Source organism: Nipponia nippon, unplaced genomic scaffold, assembly GCF_047370975.1.
Source record: "Nipponia nippon isolate SJK-2023a ecotype South Korea unplaced genomic scaffold, ASM4737097v1 scaffold_26, whole genome shotgun sequence".
Taxonomy (NCBI): Eukaryota; Metazoa; Chordata; class Aves; order Pelecaniformes; family Threskiornithidae; genus Nipponia; species Nipponia nippon.
In genome coordinates, this window is record NW_028262343.1 from 130,120 (window position 1) to 143,366 (window position 13,247).

General features: G+C 45.9%; 1 long non-coding RNA gene across 1 annotated transcript; it reads right to left on the reverse strand.

The window, feature by feature from the left end:
• Positions 1-7,368: 7,368 nt before the first annotated feature.
• Positions 7,369-10,169, reverse strand: LOC148055121 (uncharacterized). Its single transcript, XR_015705781.1, has 5 exons — positions 10,152-10,169; positions 9,073-9,212; positions 8,945-8,980; positions 8,356-8,426; positions 7,369-7,416 (listed from the first exon to the last, which is right to left on the reverse strand). It is a non-coding gene; the product is annotated as an uncharacterized LOC148055121 (long non-coding RNA).
• Positions 10,170-13,247: the final 3,078 nt, after the last annotated feature.

Here is a 13,247-nt window from a genome sequence, read left to right on the forward strand (position 1 = left end):
CTGCTGGCTCCAAACACCTCGGTGGCAGGGGAAGCTGGTCACTGTGAGAAGGGAGCAGCTCTGCAGTGTCACCCCAGCCACAGGACTGCCTCATTGCTGTCCTGCTTTTGCAAGACAGTGCCATGCATTTCTAGGTCCTTTGGGAATGCTAGAGAAAAGAAAGTAGGTTAGTGCCCTCTGGGATCCTTGTGCCATCATGCAGGAGGGAGATGCTGAATTTCCGTGCAGATCAAGACCGGCCTTTTCAGTTCATCCTGTGTGTGCTCCCCTGCTTTCAATTCAACAGGAAACTTTAATGTTGCCCTTTTTTTTAACCCCCACCCTTCTGTGGGGATGCCATGCCAGACCTTATTTCTTTGCTTTCCTTTCCATGTCCTGGCCCGCAGGGACAAGTTCAGGCAGGCTGAGTTGGGAAAGGCAAATGGGATTGTCCAGTGCACGCTCCACTTGGTGCAGTTGAAAAGCTCTCCCTCCACGTCCAACACACATTGGCTAACCCAGGCTCTGCAAACATGGGGGAAATCTGGATGTGATTCCTCGTCTACTTAAAAAAACACAGCTTGTGTTATATAAGGGTTTTGGTCATCTCTGTGTGTTTTCAAGTGAAATGGTGCCATTCGCTTGGCTTCCTTCTCTGAATTCGATGTGCCTACATCAAAATCTGTTTGCTGAGTGAGAAGCCATTAGTGGTTCCAGAGATGATTGCATTGCTGGCTGATGCATTTGTTCTCTCTTCCTATGTTTCGAAGTAGCAAAGAATGTATAATTCTGGACCTGGGGGTCCTGGTGGACAGGAAGCTCAACATGAGTGAACAGTGTGCTGCTGCGGCCAAGAAGGCCAATAGGATGCTGGGTTGCATCAACAAGGGCATCACCAGCAGAGATAAAGAAGTCATTATCCCACTCTACTCAGCGCTTGTCAGGCCACACCTGGAATACTGTGTACAGTTCTGGTCCCCACTATACAAAAAAGATGTGGACAGGCTGGAGGGGGTCCAGAGAAGGGCCACCAAGATGATCTGGGAAGCCTGCCATATGAGGATAGGCTGAGAGAGCTGGGTTTGTTCAGCCTTGAGAAAAGGAGGCTTAGAGGTGATCTCATCACCATGTACCAGTACTTAAAGGGGAGCTACAAAGAAGATGGAGACTCCCTTTTTACAAGGAGTCACATGGTGAGGACAAGGGGTAACGGGTACAAGTTACTCCCAGGGAGATTCCGATTGGACACGAGAGGAAAATTTTTCACAATGAGAACAGTCAATCATTGGAATAATCTCCCCAGGGAAGTGGTTGACTCCGCTACGCTGAACACGTTTAAGGCTCAGCTGGACATGGTGCTGGGCCATCTTGTCTAGATTGTGCTAGAAAGGTTGGAGCAGATGATCCTTGAGGTCCCTTCCAACCTGGTATTCTATGATATAAGAAAATAATGATTTGGGGGAGAAATTGGTAATGGAAAAATAACTTGAACAAGATTTGATAAAAATGCACTGTTTTGATTCAAACTTATGGGTTACAAGCATTTCCTGCAGGCCAGTGGGAATTGAAAGACTGTCTTTGTGGGACTTTGAAATCTTAGAAATTTCAAAAGTGAGACAATCTCTGTGCCTGTTACAAAACATCAGAAAGCAATCAAGTTATATCTTAGCAAACGGCTATTTCAGGTAGTACAACCAGCAGAACAAAATCCAACCTCTAACTTACAGATAAGCCAGAGTGTGAGTATCACTCCTTTTAACCTGCCATCGCTTTGAGTACGTTAGTACATTTTTAACTTGTAGATTTTGAACCCACAGAGGAATTACTGTGATCTTTTAATAAGCCATGTTGACAAGAGGAGATTAACCCCTATTATTAGGAGTTGAGCTAAATCTAGGGTGAAGGCATCAAACCGAAACAAAAATCTGCCACTGGCAAAGTCTGTGAGCAACTCCCTAAATAGCAAAATGGTTCATCTTGCTTGGATTTAAAACAGACCTGCTCTGAGGAGGGTTGCTTATCAGACCTGTTTTCCCCTCACTGGTTGAATGATGGACCACAGCCACCAGGTCCAGGACCCCCCAGCATGCTGGGAGGAGAGGGACAAACCGGGCAAAGGTGGGTGCGAGTCCCCAGCCCTGGCAGCTGTGCCTAAACCAAGCTGCAATCTTGCTCCGAAGCTCTCGGTCTGTGCAGCTGAGGAGGCTGTGAGCATCGCCGGGTGTTCCTGGTTGAGCGATGCCGGTGACCGGCTCTGAGCTCACTGAGTCCAGCTGGCTTGTGCCATCATTACGGGGGTGAGATTGAAGCAGGGATGAACTGAGGTTCAAAGGCTGAACTGGAAAAAAATCAAGGAATGCAATTTAGGCCTCCCTCAAAACACCTGTGCTTGTCTGTTTGGAGTCTCCTTTTTGCCTTCAAGAAGCGGTTGGTCACTTCTGATCTGCAAACACTGCTTCTAAATGAGGAACTGAAACACTTTGGCACTCAGGTTCTTATTTTTTCCTTAAAATCGGTCATTTCCTGAAACAGCACTGTTGTTAGGTTCCCCCCCCCAGTGAACTGTTTGTCACCCAAAAAAAAGAAGAAATTCCCCAGCTCAAAGCCCGGGTGTCGGGTGTCCTTGAGGCTGGAGGAAGAGTCACAAGGTTTGATGTGGCTCTTCAGCCTGGAAGATGCACTAGCAGATCGGCTGGGTCCAGCCTGGGGCTTCCAGGCTGCCTGATCAGTCATGCTTAATTGCTAATTAGCTACCTCCAGCCCTTTCTCTGGGAATTATGATAATGAACATAAAGATTCTGTTTATTCTAAATGAGACTTCCCAAGGGTAACAGCCTCCTCGGTGGCTGTAGAAATGGAAAGCAAGCCTGAGGAAACATCAGGGCACTGTGTTTTTTGGCAACAGATGATAAACATTTCTTTGTGGATGGAGCAGAGGATGTCATTTACTGCCCGGCTCTAACAAGAGCTGTCTCGACCATTTTGCTGTTCTTTGCCATTGCTGTCAAAATGCAACAGCTAAATCCATGGGGCCTGATGGGATTCATCCCAGAGTACTGAAGGAGCTAGCGGATGTTACGGCAGGACCCCTCTCAATCATCTACCAAAGGTCTTGGGAGTCTGGGGAGGTCCCCGCTGACTGGAAGATAGCCAACATTATTCCAATTTACAAGAAGGGTGTGAGGGAAGACCCAGGGAACTACAGACCTGTTAGTCTAACCTCAGTTCCTGGAAAAATTACGGAGAAGATCATAGTGGGTGCTACTGAAAGGCATTTAAAGAATAATGCAATCATCAGGCACAGTCAACACAGGTTCACAAAGGGAAAGTCCTGTCTAACTAATTTGATATCCTTCTATGATAAGGTCACCCGCCTAGTAGATGAAGGGAAGGCGGTGGATGTAGTTTTTCTGGATTTTAGTAAGGCTTTTGATACTGTCCCTCACAGCACATCCTCCAGAAGGAGGTTGTCCAACTGTGGGATGAGTGGGATTGCGGTGCGCTTGGTGAAGAACTGGCTGAAGGGCAGGGCTCAAAGGGTTGTAGTGAATGGGGCTGCATCTGGCTGGCGACCGGTCACCAGCAGTGTTCCTCAGGGCTCAATCCTAGGGCCAGTCCTGTTCAACATATTTATCAATGATCTGAATGCAGGAGTTGAATGCACCATTAGCGAGTTTGCTGATGATACCAAACTGGGAGGTGCTGTTGACTCTCTTGAGGGACAAGAGGCCTTGCAGAGGGATCTAGATAGATTGGAGCATTGGGCTATGATTAACAGGATGACATTTAACAAGTCGAAACGCTGGATTCTGCACCTAGGGCAGAGTAACGCTGAGCACAAGTACAAATTGGGAGAGGAGTGGCTGGAGAGCAGCCCTGCAGAAAGGGATCTGGGGGTGCTGGTCGACAGCAGGCTCAATATGAGTCAGCAGCGTGCCCTGGCAGCCAAGAGGGCAAACCGCATCCTGGGGTGCATCAAACACAGTATAACCATGTGGCAATTAAACACGGACTCTGCATATGAGTTTAGGCGAAGACAAGCGAAGACACTTTATTTTTACAATCTATCCCTTTTATATTATGATCTAGTGTTCACGAGGAAGCAAAACTTATTTCATTGGTTACTGTCTTGCATCCACGCGTCTCTTCAGCGTTACTTATTGGTTCTTCAAGTTGGTGCACGCGAATTCCTCTTTCAGGGATGTATCCAATCTCGTCCTTATTTTTCTGCCTCTAAGTTTCACAAACTTGTTTGTAACAAGCCTCAAGGGCACAGCTGCATTCCTGCGAATCTGTTTGTAACAAGCCTCAAGAGCACAGCTGCATCTCGTCAAAGTAAAACACAATCTCATTTATTCCCACATAACCAGCCGGTCAAAAGAGGTGATTATCCCACTGTATTTAGCATTGGTGCGGCCTCACCTTGAGTACCGTGTGCGGTTCTGGGCCCCACAATTTAAGAAGGATGTGAAGGTCCTTGAATGCATCCAGAGGAGGGCAACAAAGCTGGTGAAAGGGCTGGAAGGCATGTCCTATGAGGAGCGGCTAAGGGCTCTGGGCTTGTCTAGTTTGGAGAAAAGGAGGCTGAGGGGCGACCTCATTGCTCTCTACAGCTTCCTGAGGAGGGGAAGTGGAGAGGGAAGGGCTGATCTCTTCTTCCTGGGATCCAGTGACAGGACGCGTGGGAACGGCTCAAAGCTGTGCCAGGGGAGGTTTAGACTGGACATTAGGAAGCATTTCTTTACCGAGAGGGTGGTCAGACACTGGAACAGGCTTCCTAGAGAGGTGGTCGATGCCCCATGCCTGTCAGTGTTTAAGAGGCATTTGGACAATGCCCTTAATAACATGCTTTAACTTTTGGCCAGCCCTGTAGTGGTCAGGCAGTTGAACTAGATGATCGTTGTAGATCCCTTCCAACTGAACTGAACTATTCTGTTCTATGCTATGCTATGCTATTCTATTCTACAAACGTAACATTTGACATTTAACAAACTTACTTAAAATTGCATATTAATGAACAATGTTATTTATACCTAGTTGCCTGCTTGAAATTAAGAAAATAAGACATAAATGCCTCAGTTCATGCTTTCTTAGAGGTTTCTTTCAGTCTGCTGTGTATAAGACCACCTCTCTCTTGGCCACAACTTCCTTCTCCAAATCTCACTGATTTCTTTATTACCTGGATTACAAGACTACTTGAATCTGCAGCTGCTGGGAGAACTCCTCCCAGAGGAGAAGCCCAAAGACCACAGGGTTAGAGCACTATCATTTTTTCTAAGCTACACCAGTGACTTAGTCATTGCTCTGTAAATATTGATATACACATAATATGAAGAGGAATACAGAACAGTAATGTTCTTAAAGCTAATGCCCTTGCTTGTGGCATACTGACAGTGAGGAGTTGGGAAACAATTACAGGAATGGACACATCCTCTTAAGATAATATACAAAAGATATGAAAGGTCTAGACAGCCAGCTGTTTATACAACATGACCTGTACTGGTGGTATAGAGATTATACCAACTATCTTTTGGCCCAGAGAACATGGAAGGGAATTCAAACCTTTATGGGTTATCTGAAAAGGGCCTGCTTATATTTTTACCTGTATTTATTCTATTAGAACATGCAAGCCCTGAAAAACATGGCAAAATAAAAATTTTTTCTTTGCATTTGTAACATGGACATGACCCAGCACTAAACATACTGTAGAAGTAGCAGCTACACAGATACAACATTTAAGTTTTGTGCTTAATATACTCCTTTATCTTCTAAGCATGGCAAAGTCCTCAGCAGCTGTGGTAATCCAAAAGAAATGGTAACATACATCGTCCATGAGGTATGGTCTAACTTGTGCATCCAATTTTCCCGTGTAAAAAAAGGGCACTCCTTTTCATCCCTCTTCACAAATATAGGATCCCATGTGCAGTACCTCACCATAGCCATCCTTGTACCCGTTGAAATGTTTTGTCATGTGCACTCCTGCACCTACTCATACACCCAGCCAAATACGCTGCAACTCTGTGTTCCAGTTCCGTGAATGCCATTTAGGTTGCTCTCACACAGCAGAGGATCAAAACAGGTGGAAGCTCTTTGCAAACATGAGGCTTCTCTCTGGTCTTGATTTCACTTGGACTTCAGCATTTCACCAAGGAAGACACGCACCTACAGGAGGTCAGAATCCGACTCTTTCTGCAAGACTGGGATTGATTTTGTGCTTGCCAATAAGCCTACTTGATTCACTTATGCTTGTTTTTCCTGCTTTATACATTCCCTGTTCTCTTGCTCACCTTTGTGTAATGTATGCAATATCAATTTGTTGAGGAAGGGAACTGGCCTCCACACTGAGTAGTGGGAGAATGGTAAGGGAAAAGTAGTGCTAGTTTAGGACAAACACATCTTTTTTACTCTTTTTACATGATACTGTAACAACACAAAGCCAAATAATTTCCAGATCAACAAGCAGCACCCTTGTGTCACTGCTTCACCATATTTTTTTGCCTTTTTCTGCCATGGTGGGGCATAATAGAAGGAGACATTTCACTTACAGCTGGCCTCTGCTGTGAAACAGGGATCTACTTTTCACTCTCTCCTCAGCCTGGGGACACTAGTTGGAGTCTTGAATTCAGTGGTATAATACATTTACATGTATAACTATGGACCTAGGGTTTCATTATTGACGTCATTCAGGGATGATGTTCAGTTACCCCTCGACCCCTGGAAAAATTTGGGTACTGGGTCATTTGGACACAATGCAAGGTAGGCAGATGAGATGCTGTGGTCTGCGCCATTAGCTAGAGCGTGCTTTAATCATGCTAGCCCAATACACTAAGAAGATTTTCCTAATAGTCTAGGTACAATGCACAGTGCAGGCTTGACGGTATGGAATTACTGAAAGGAGGCTACCATGAACTGGGAAAGCTACAGTACAGGCAGCATGGTTGGGGAAAAGCAGAGAGAAAACTGGGAAATAATATATATATATATATATTTTACACTGTCAGTGCATTTTTATATTGAACAACTCTAAACGGGCTCTATTTTTCAGTAGACATAGCTAAGGATGGGCTGCCTTCTGTATCCTGGAGTCTCTGGGTGCTGCCCGTGGTTTGTAGTCTTCTCCAGATCCAAAATCTATTGTGTCGTGATAGTTTGTAAATTCCTGAGGTAATGGAAACTCCTCTGTTGATTAATGAGTCCTGTGTCCAAACACTCTCTCTTGCAGCTCAGCAATATCATTTCTGATGTCTGCCATCATCAGCAACAGGAAATCAAATGAACCTGGTGGGCCCTGCAGTCACAAGACATGGTAATTAATAATAATCCACTTTGCTCTTACAGTTTTCAAACAGGTTGATATGATTACTCTTGCAGGGGTAACTCAGTAAAATGCTGCTTCATATTGATTGCCAGAAATTAAAGGTCTCTTTTTGAGTCAACCTGTTCAGGAAACAATTTTCAAAAGGTGAATGTTTTTGCAGACAGAGCCTACATTTAGAAGATGCTCAGCCCTTTTGTTACTTAACTATTCTTTTGCTATATCTGCCTCCTAAGAGCATCTCAACACCTCATGGGAACAGAGGAGCTAAATCTTGGTTCCCTGTGTTCCTTATTAAACTGATAGAAATTACATTCTTAGAATGACTAATTAATCAATAATTATTAATATTTAGCTAAAAAATTCTTTAGGGAATGCTGATATTTGGAAGGTATCTTTTCAGTATGGTAATCCCACTGCTGTCCATCACTTACTAAATATATTGGTAATTACAATGCAGAGAGTATCCATCTGGTTTTATCTGATTTTAGAAAATCATAATTTCTTTTTAGCTGACTTCACACAGTAATGTACACTATTTAATATTGAGGACACCCTGCTGGACACACTCTTAAAAATCCATTTCACCAATGAGAAAAGACTGTAAGAAACAAAATTTTAAACAATTTCACCCGAAAACAGATTGTAACTACTCATCCTCCTGATGATTTGCTCAAAGCTTATAGCTTGCCAAGGCCCAGAGAGATACGAGGGGCAGGATTTAAAAAGGTGTCAGGGATCAAACTCCTATTAGGAGCTTTGGCTGAACTGTACTAACTAGCACTCTGCATGGGATCTCATGCTACTGCCTTCTGAGCATGTCCCACCACTGTCATAGGGTAGAGGTGCACTTACTGCCTTCAGGGAAGAGGTGTGTAGGCAAAAAGCTTGGATGAAAACAGGTAGTTGCTTTCTTTCCAATAACATTTTCTGTGCATGTGAAGTATCTTTCACTGTGCTCTTGACACAGGAGAGGGGTTTTTTATTTCCCTTTTGGCTGGCCTGTTGTTAGTAGCCAACACCACTTCTCTGTGGAAATGCTTGCTGTGAGCAATACTTACAGGTATCCCCTTTGGTCCTGGTGCACCTCGCTCCCCCTGTAATCAATGCCACCTCAGTTAGCTTGCTGTGACTAAAGGAAACAAAAAAAAGCAGTTTGCCTCTGCAGACTCCCTTACTTACTGTCCCCAGATCAAGAATCATCAGCTTACGCTTGCTCAGAAAAATAAAAGAAAGTGAAGGAGAAACGCAAGGAAATTGCCACTGATTCTAGTGGGAACAGAGTTGGGCACTTCTGATATTTCAGTAACAAGCAAACCAGTTAACAGGAGAAATTCACAAAAGAGCAGTCTAATGAAATGGGCTAAAGCATCAACATTTCTTCATGGAAAAGCCAAAAGAGCTGCAGAGAAAGGAAAGAAGCCTGCTTGACAGATAGCCTGGCAGGGCTATTTGCAAGACTTAAGGAATGGGAAGCACAAAATAGCCGAAGGAAGACATGAAAGGATGAGACAACAGGACATTTTCAGCTTAGCAAAGGAAATGAGATGGTAAAAGGATGTGACTACAAGTGTGTAGAGGGTCTCTCTAGCAAGCCTGCACTTGACATGTGCATGTGCCCACGTTATGGAAAATAGTACCTCTCCTCACCTTGCTACCATCTCTCCTTGGGGCTCCTGGTGGGCCCTGAAAGAGAAAAGAAAGTGTTCACAAGGACATGACAGGTTGTGGAGCTAAGGCCAATTGTGCAATGCATGACAGGAAGTGAGAATACTGACCATGGGGCCCTGTCTGCCCTGCTTAATATGTGATATGTCTGGAGATGGGCCGATAGGTCCCATTGATCCACGAGGGCCTGGCTGTCCCGGAGGTCCAGGTGACCCAGGAACTCCTTGACTCCCTTTCGGTCCTGGAGTCCCTGCAATCAACAGCAAAGGTTACCTGCCAGGGAAAGCCTTCAGGACACTTCATCAGTGCAAGCAGTGGGGACTGACCGTTTTTTGAACCACCCAATGGATTGGTTGCCTTAATGCACCCAAATCCACAACAACACAACCAACACAGCAGTCATCTGAGACATTACTCCTTGTCACAGTGGCTACAAAAGATCTTCACAAAACAATTAAACCTTGTGTATACAAAGAAACCAAGACTGCTACTGCCAGGCGATTAGGGACACAGACTGGAAATGAAAAGAAAAGCAGAAATGCCTTATTTTCACACAAAGAAGAAAAGAGCAAAAGAACAAGTCACATCTGAGAAACATCTCATAAAATGAAAGCCTCAGAAAACTCATGGGAATGTTGGGTCAAAGGCATCTACACAGAAGCAAGCCCTTTTCAGTGGTGGGTTGCACCTCTCTTTTGCCCAGTATGGTAGCCAGTGTATTAGGGGCAAGAAAGGCTCTGTTCTTCCATTTTGCTTTCTATCCTTTTCAGCTTCTGCTGGTTCAGCAGAGAATGTTAGTTTTTAGAAAGCACGCAGGCAACAAAGTATATGTTTAGTTCAAGAGAAACACTATGAAAAGCAAAACAGACAATCAGGCACCTGAAACAACATTTGCACACGATAAAGACCATTAAAGTGTCACAAGCTGAATTGCTTTATAAATAGAGGGAAAAGCACTTTTCTTCATACTGAAGGCATGTGAAAGACACAGGAAATGAAAGGCAGAGAGTAAAAAGGATTCAGCAGGACAGAATATTTAAAATCAGGGTTTTCAAAAGGAGTAAAATCAAGTTCAGTGATGAACCTCTCAGACTCCTCCTGAAGATCCAGCCATATTGTTGCTAATGGTAGGGCAAAGGAATAGGTCAGCAGGGATGGTTTTCAAGTGGAACAGATAATTATACAGTACCTTGGACAGCTCAGTCATGGGGAAACCAGATGGAAAACATGCAGTCAGGCCTAATATTAGAGAGATTGCAAGGCGGCGCACTGTACATTTCAGAGTCTGATGCAGAATCTCTAACCACATTGTCCTTACATTTATGATATACTGAAGACTGAAGATACTCATCCTCCAAGAAAATGAGATAAAGACTCAAAAACCAAAGCAAGACTGCAACAGTGGGGATAAATGGGGGGCAGTTCAGCAGGTAGTAAATCAAACCTTGTAAGGAATGTCTGCTAGTCCTCTGTAAGAATCTTCCTGAAACCCAGAACAATGCTAAAATTCCTTGGATTTATCGCTAACCCAAAATTAGATCTTCATTCAACAGAGTTGGCAAAACTTTTAGCATCACTGGCTGCAGGTTGCAAGGTGTCTGGCTTAAGTTAGAGCTTTAGGAACTCTCTGCTTTTCTCATTGCTCGGCGCAGCAGCTCACAGCTCGGTGCAGCAGGCAAATCCTCTCCCGGCCTACCTCACCCCCCCAGGTGCCCTTACACAACAGGTATGAGGCTCTGGAACCTGAGGGCCAGGAGGATGAAGATACAGACAGGAATCCATCCAAAGGGTTGACTGGGGGGAAGCAGTCAGCCCCACGCATTACAACGGCCATTGGTAAGAAAAAAAGAAGGGTAATTGTCGTAGGTGACTCCCTTCTGAGGGGAACAGAGGGCCCGATATGCCGACCGGACCCATCCCATAGGGAAGTCTGCTGCCTCCCTAGGGCAAGGATAAGAAACGTTACCAGGAAGCTCCCCAGGCTGGTAAAAGCTTCCGATTATTATCCACTAGTGGTTGTTCAAGTCGGCAGTGATGAGGTAACTGATAGTGGCATCAAGACAATCAAAAGGGCCTTTAGAGAGCTAGGGCGATTGCTTGAAGGATCAGGAGCACAGGTGGTGTTTTCCTCCATCCCATCAGTAGCCGGGAGGCATATGGAAAGGAACAGGAAGACCCACCTCATCAAAACGTGGCTCGGGGGCTGGTGCAAGCGACGGAATTTTGGGGTTTTCGACCATGGGACAGTTTACATGGCACCAGGCCTGCTGGAGACAGATGGGTTTACCTGTTGCAAAGGGGGAAAAGGATCCTGGCCCAGGAGTTAGCTGGCCTCGTTGAGAGGGCTTTAAACTAGATGCGAAGGGGGAAGGGGATAAAACCTGGCTTGCTAGGGATGAGCCTAGGGGTGGCATGCCTGTGTTGGTGAAGAGATCTATAGCCCAACTAAAGTGCATTTACACCAATGCACGCAGCATGGGCAATAAACAGGAGGAGCTGGAAGCCACTGTGTGGCAGGAAAACTATGATGTGGTCGCCATCACGGAAACATGGTGGGATGACTCACGCAACTGGAGTGCTGCAATGGATGGCTACAAGCTCTTCAGAAGGGACAGGCTAGGAAGGAGAGGTGGAGGGGTAGCCCTGTATGTTAGGGAGTGTTTTGACTGTCTAGAGCTCAACGACAGTAATGATAAGGTTGAGTGCTTATGGGTAAAGATCAGGGGGAAGGCTACCAAGGCAGACATCCTGGTGGGAGTCTGTTACAGACCACCCAACCAGGACGAAGAAACAGATGAAGTATTCTACAAGCGGTTGGCTGAAGTCTCACAATCCCTAGCCCTTGTTCTCGTGGGAGACTTCAACTTACCAGATATCTGCTGGAAATACAACACAGCAGAGAGGAAGCAGACTCAGAGGTTCCTGGAGTGTGTGGGAGATAACTTCCTGATGCAGCTGGTAAGTGAGCCAAGCAGGGGAGGTGCCCCACTGGACCTGCTGTTTATGAACAGAGAAGGCCTGGTGAGTGATGTGGTGGTCGGAGGCTGTCTTGGGCTCAGTGACCATGACATGATAGAGTTTTCAATTCTAGGACAGGTAAGAAAGGGGGTCAGCAAAACTGCTACCCTGAATTTTAGAAGGGCAGACTTTGGATTGTTTAGGAGTCTGGTTAACAGAGTCCCTTGGGAGGCAGTCCTGAAGGGCAAAGGAGTCCAGGAAGGCTGGACGTTATTAAAGAAAGAAGTCTCAAAGGCGCAGGAGCAGGCCGTCCCCATGTGCCGCAAGTCGAGCAGGCGGGGGAGAAGACCGGCCTGGCTGAACAGAGAGCTTTGGCTGGAACTCAGTAAAAAAAGGAGAGCTTACCATCTTTGGAAGAAGGGGCAGGCGACTCAGGAGGATTACAAGGATGTTGTGAGGATATGCAGGGAAAAGATTAGAAAGGCAAAGGCCCAGCTAGAACTTACACTGGCCACCACCGTTAAAGACAACAAAAAAAGTTTTTATAAATATGTCAGTGACAAAAGAAGGGCCAGGGAGAATCTCCCTCCTTTGTTGAATGCGGAAGGTAACCTTGCCACGAAGGATGAGGAGAAGGCAGAGGTACTTAATGCCTTCTTTGCCTCAGTCTTTAATAGTCAGACTGGTCATCCTCGGGTTTTTCAGGCCCCTGAGCTGGGAGATGGAGACAGGAAGCAGAATGAAGCCCCAATTGTTGAAGAGGTGGCAGTCACTGACCTGCTCCTCCACCTGGATGCTCACAAGTCCATGGGCCCAGATGGGATCCACCCGAGGATACTGAGGGAGCTGGCAGAGGAGCTAGCCAAGCCACTCTCCATCATTTATCAGCAGTCCTGGTCAACCGGGGAGGTCCCAGATGACTGGAAGCTAGCAAATGTGACGCCCCTCTACAAGAAGGGTCGGAAGGAGGATCCGGGGAACTACAGGCCTGTCAGCCTGACCTCGGTGCCGGGGAAGGTCATGGAACAAATCATCTTGAGTGCCATTATGCAGCAAGTGTGGAACAACCGGGGGATCAGGCTCAACCAGCATGGGTTTATGAAAGGGAGATCCTGTTTCACTAACCTGGTCTCCTTCTATGACAAGGTGACCCGCTTAGTGGATGAGGGGAAGGCTGTGAGAAGCCTGGAGAAGCTGGCTGCTCATGGCTTGGATGGGTGCACTCTGTGCTGGGTTAAAAACTGGCTGGACGGCAGAGCCCAGAGAGTGGTGGTAAATGGAGTTAAATCCAGTTGGCGGCCAGTTATGAGCGGTGTTCCCCAGGGCT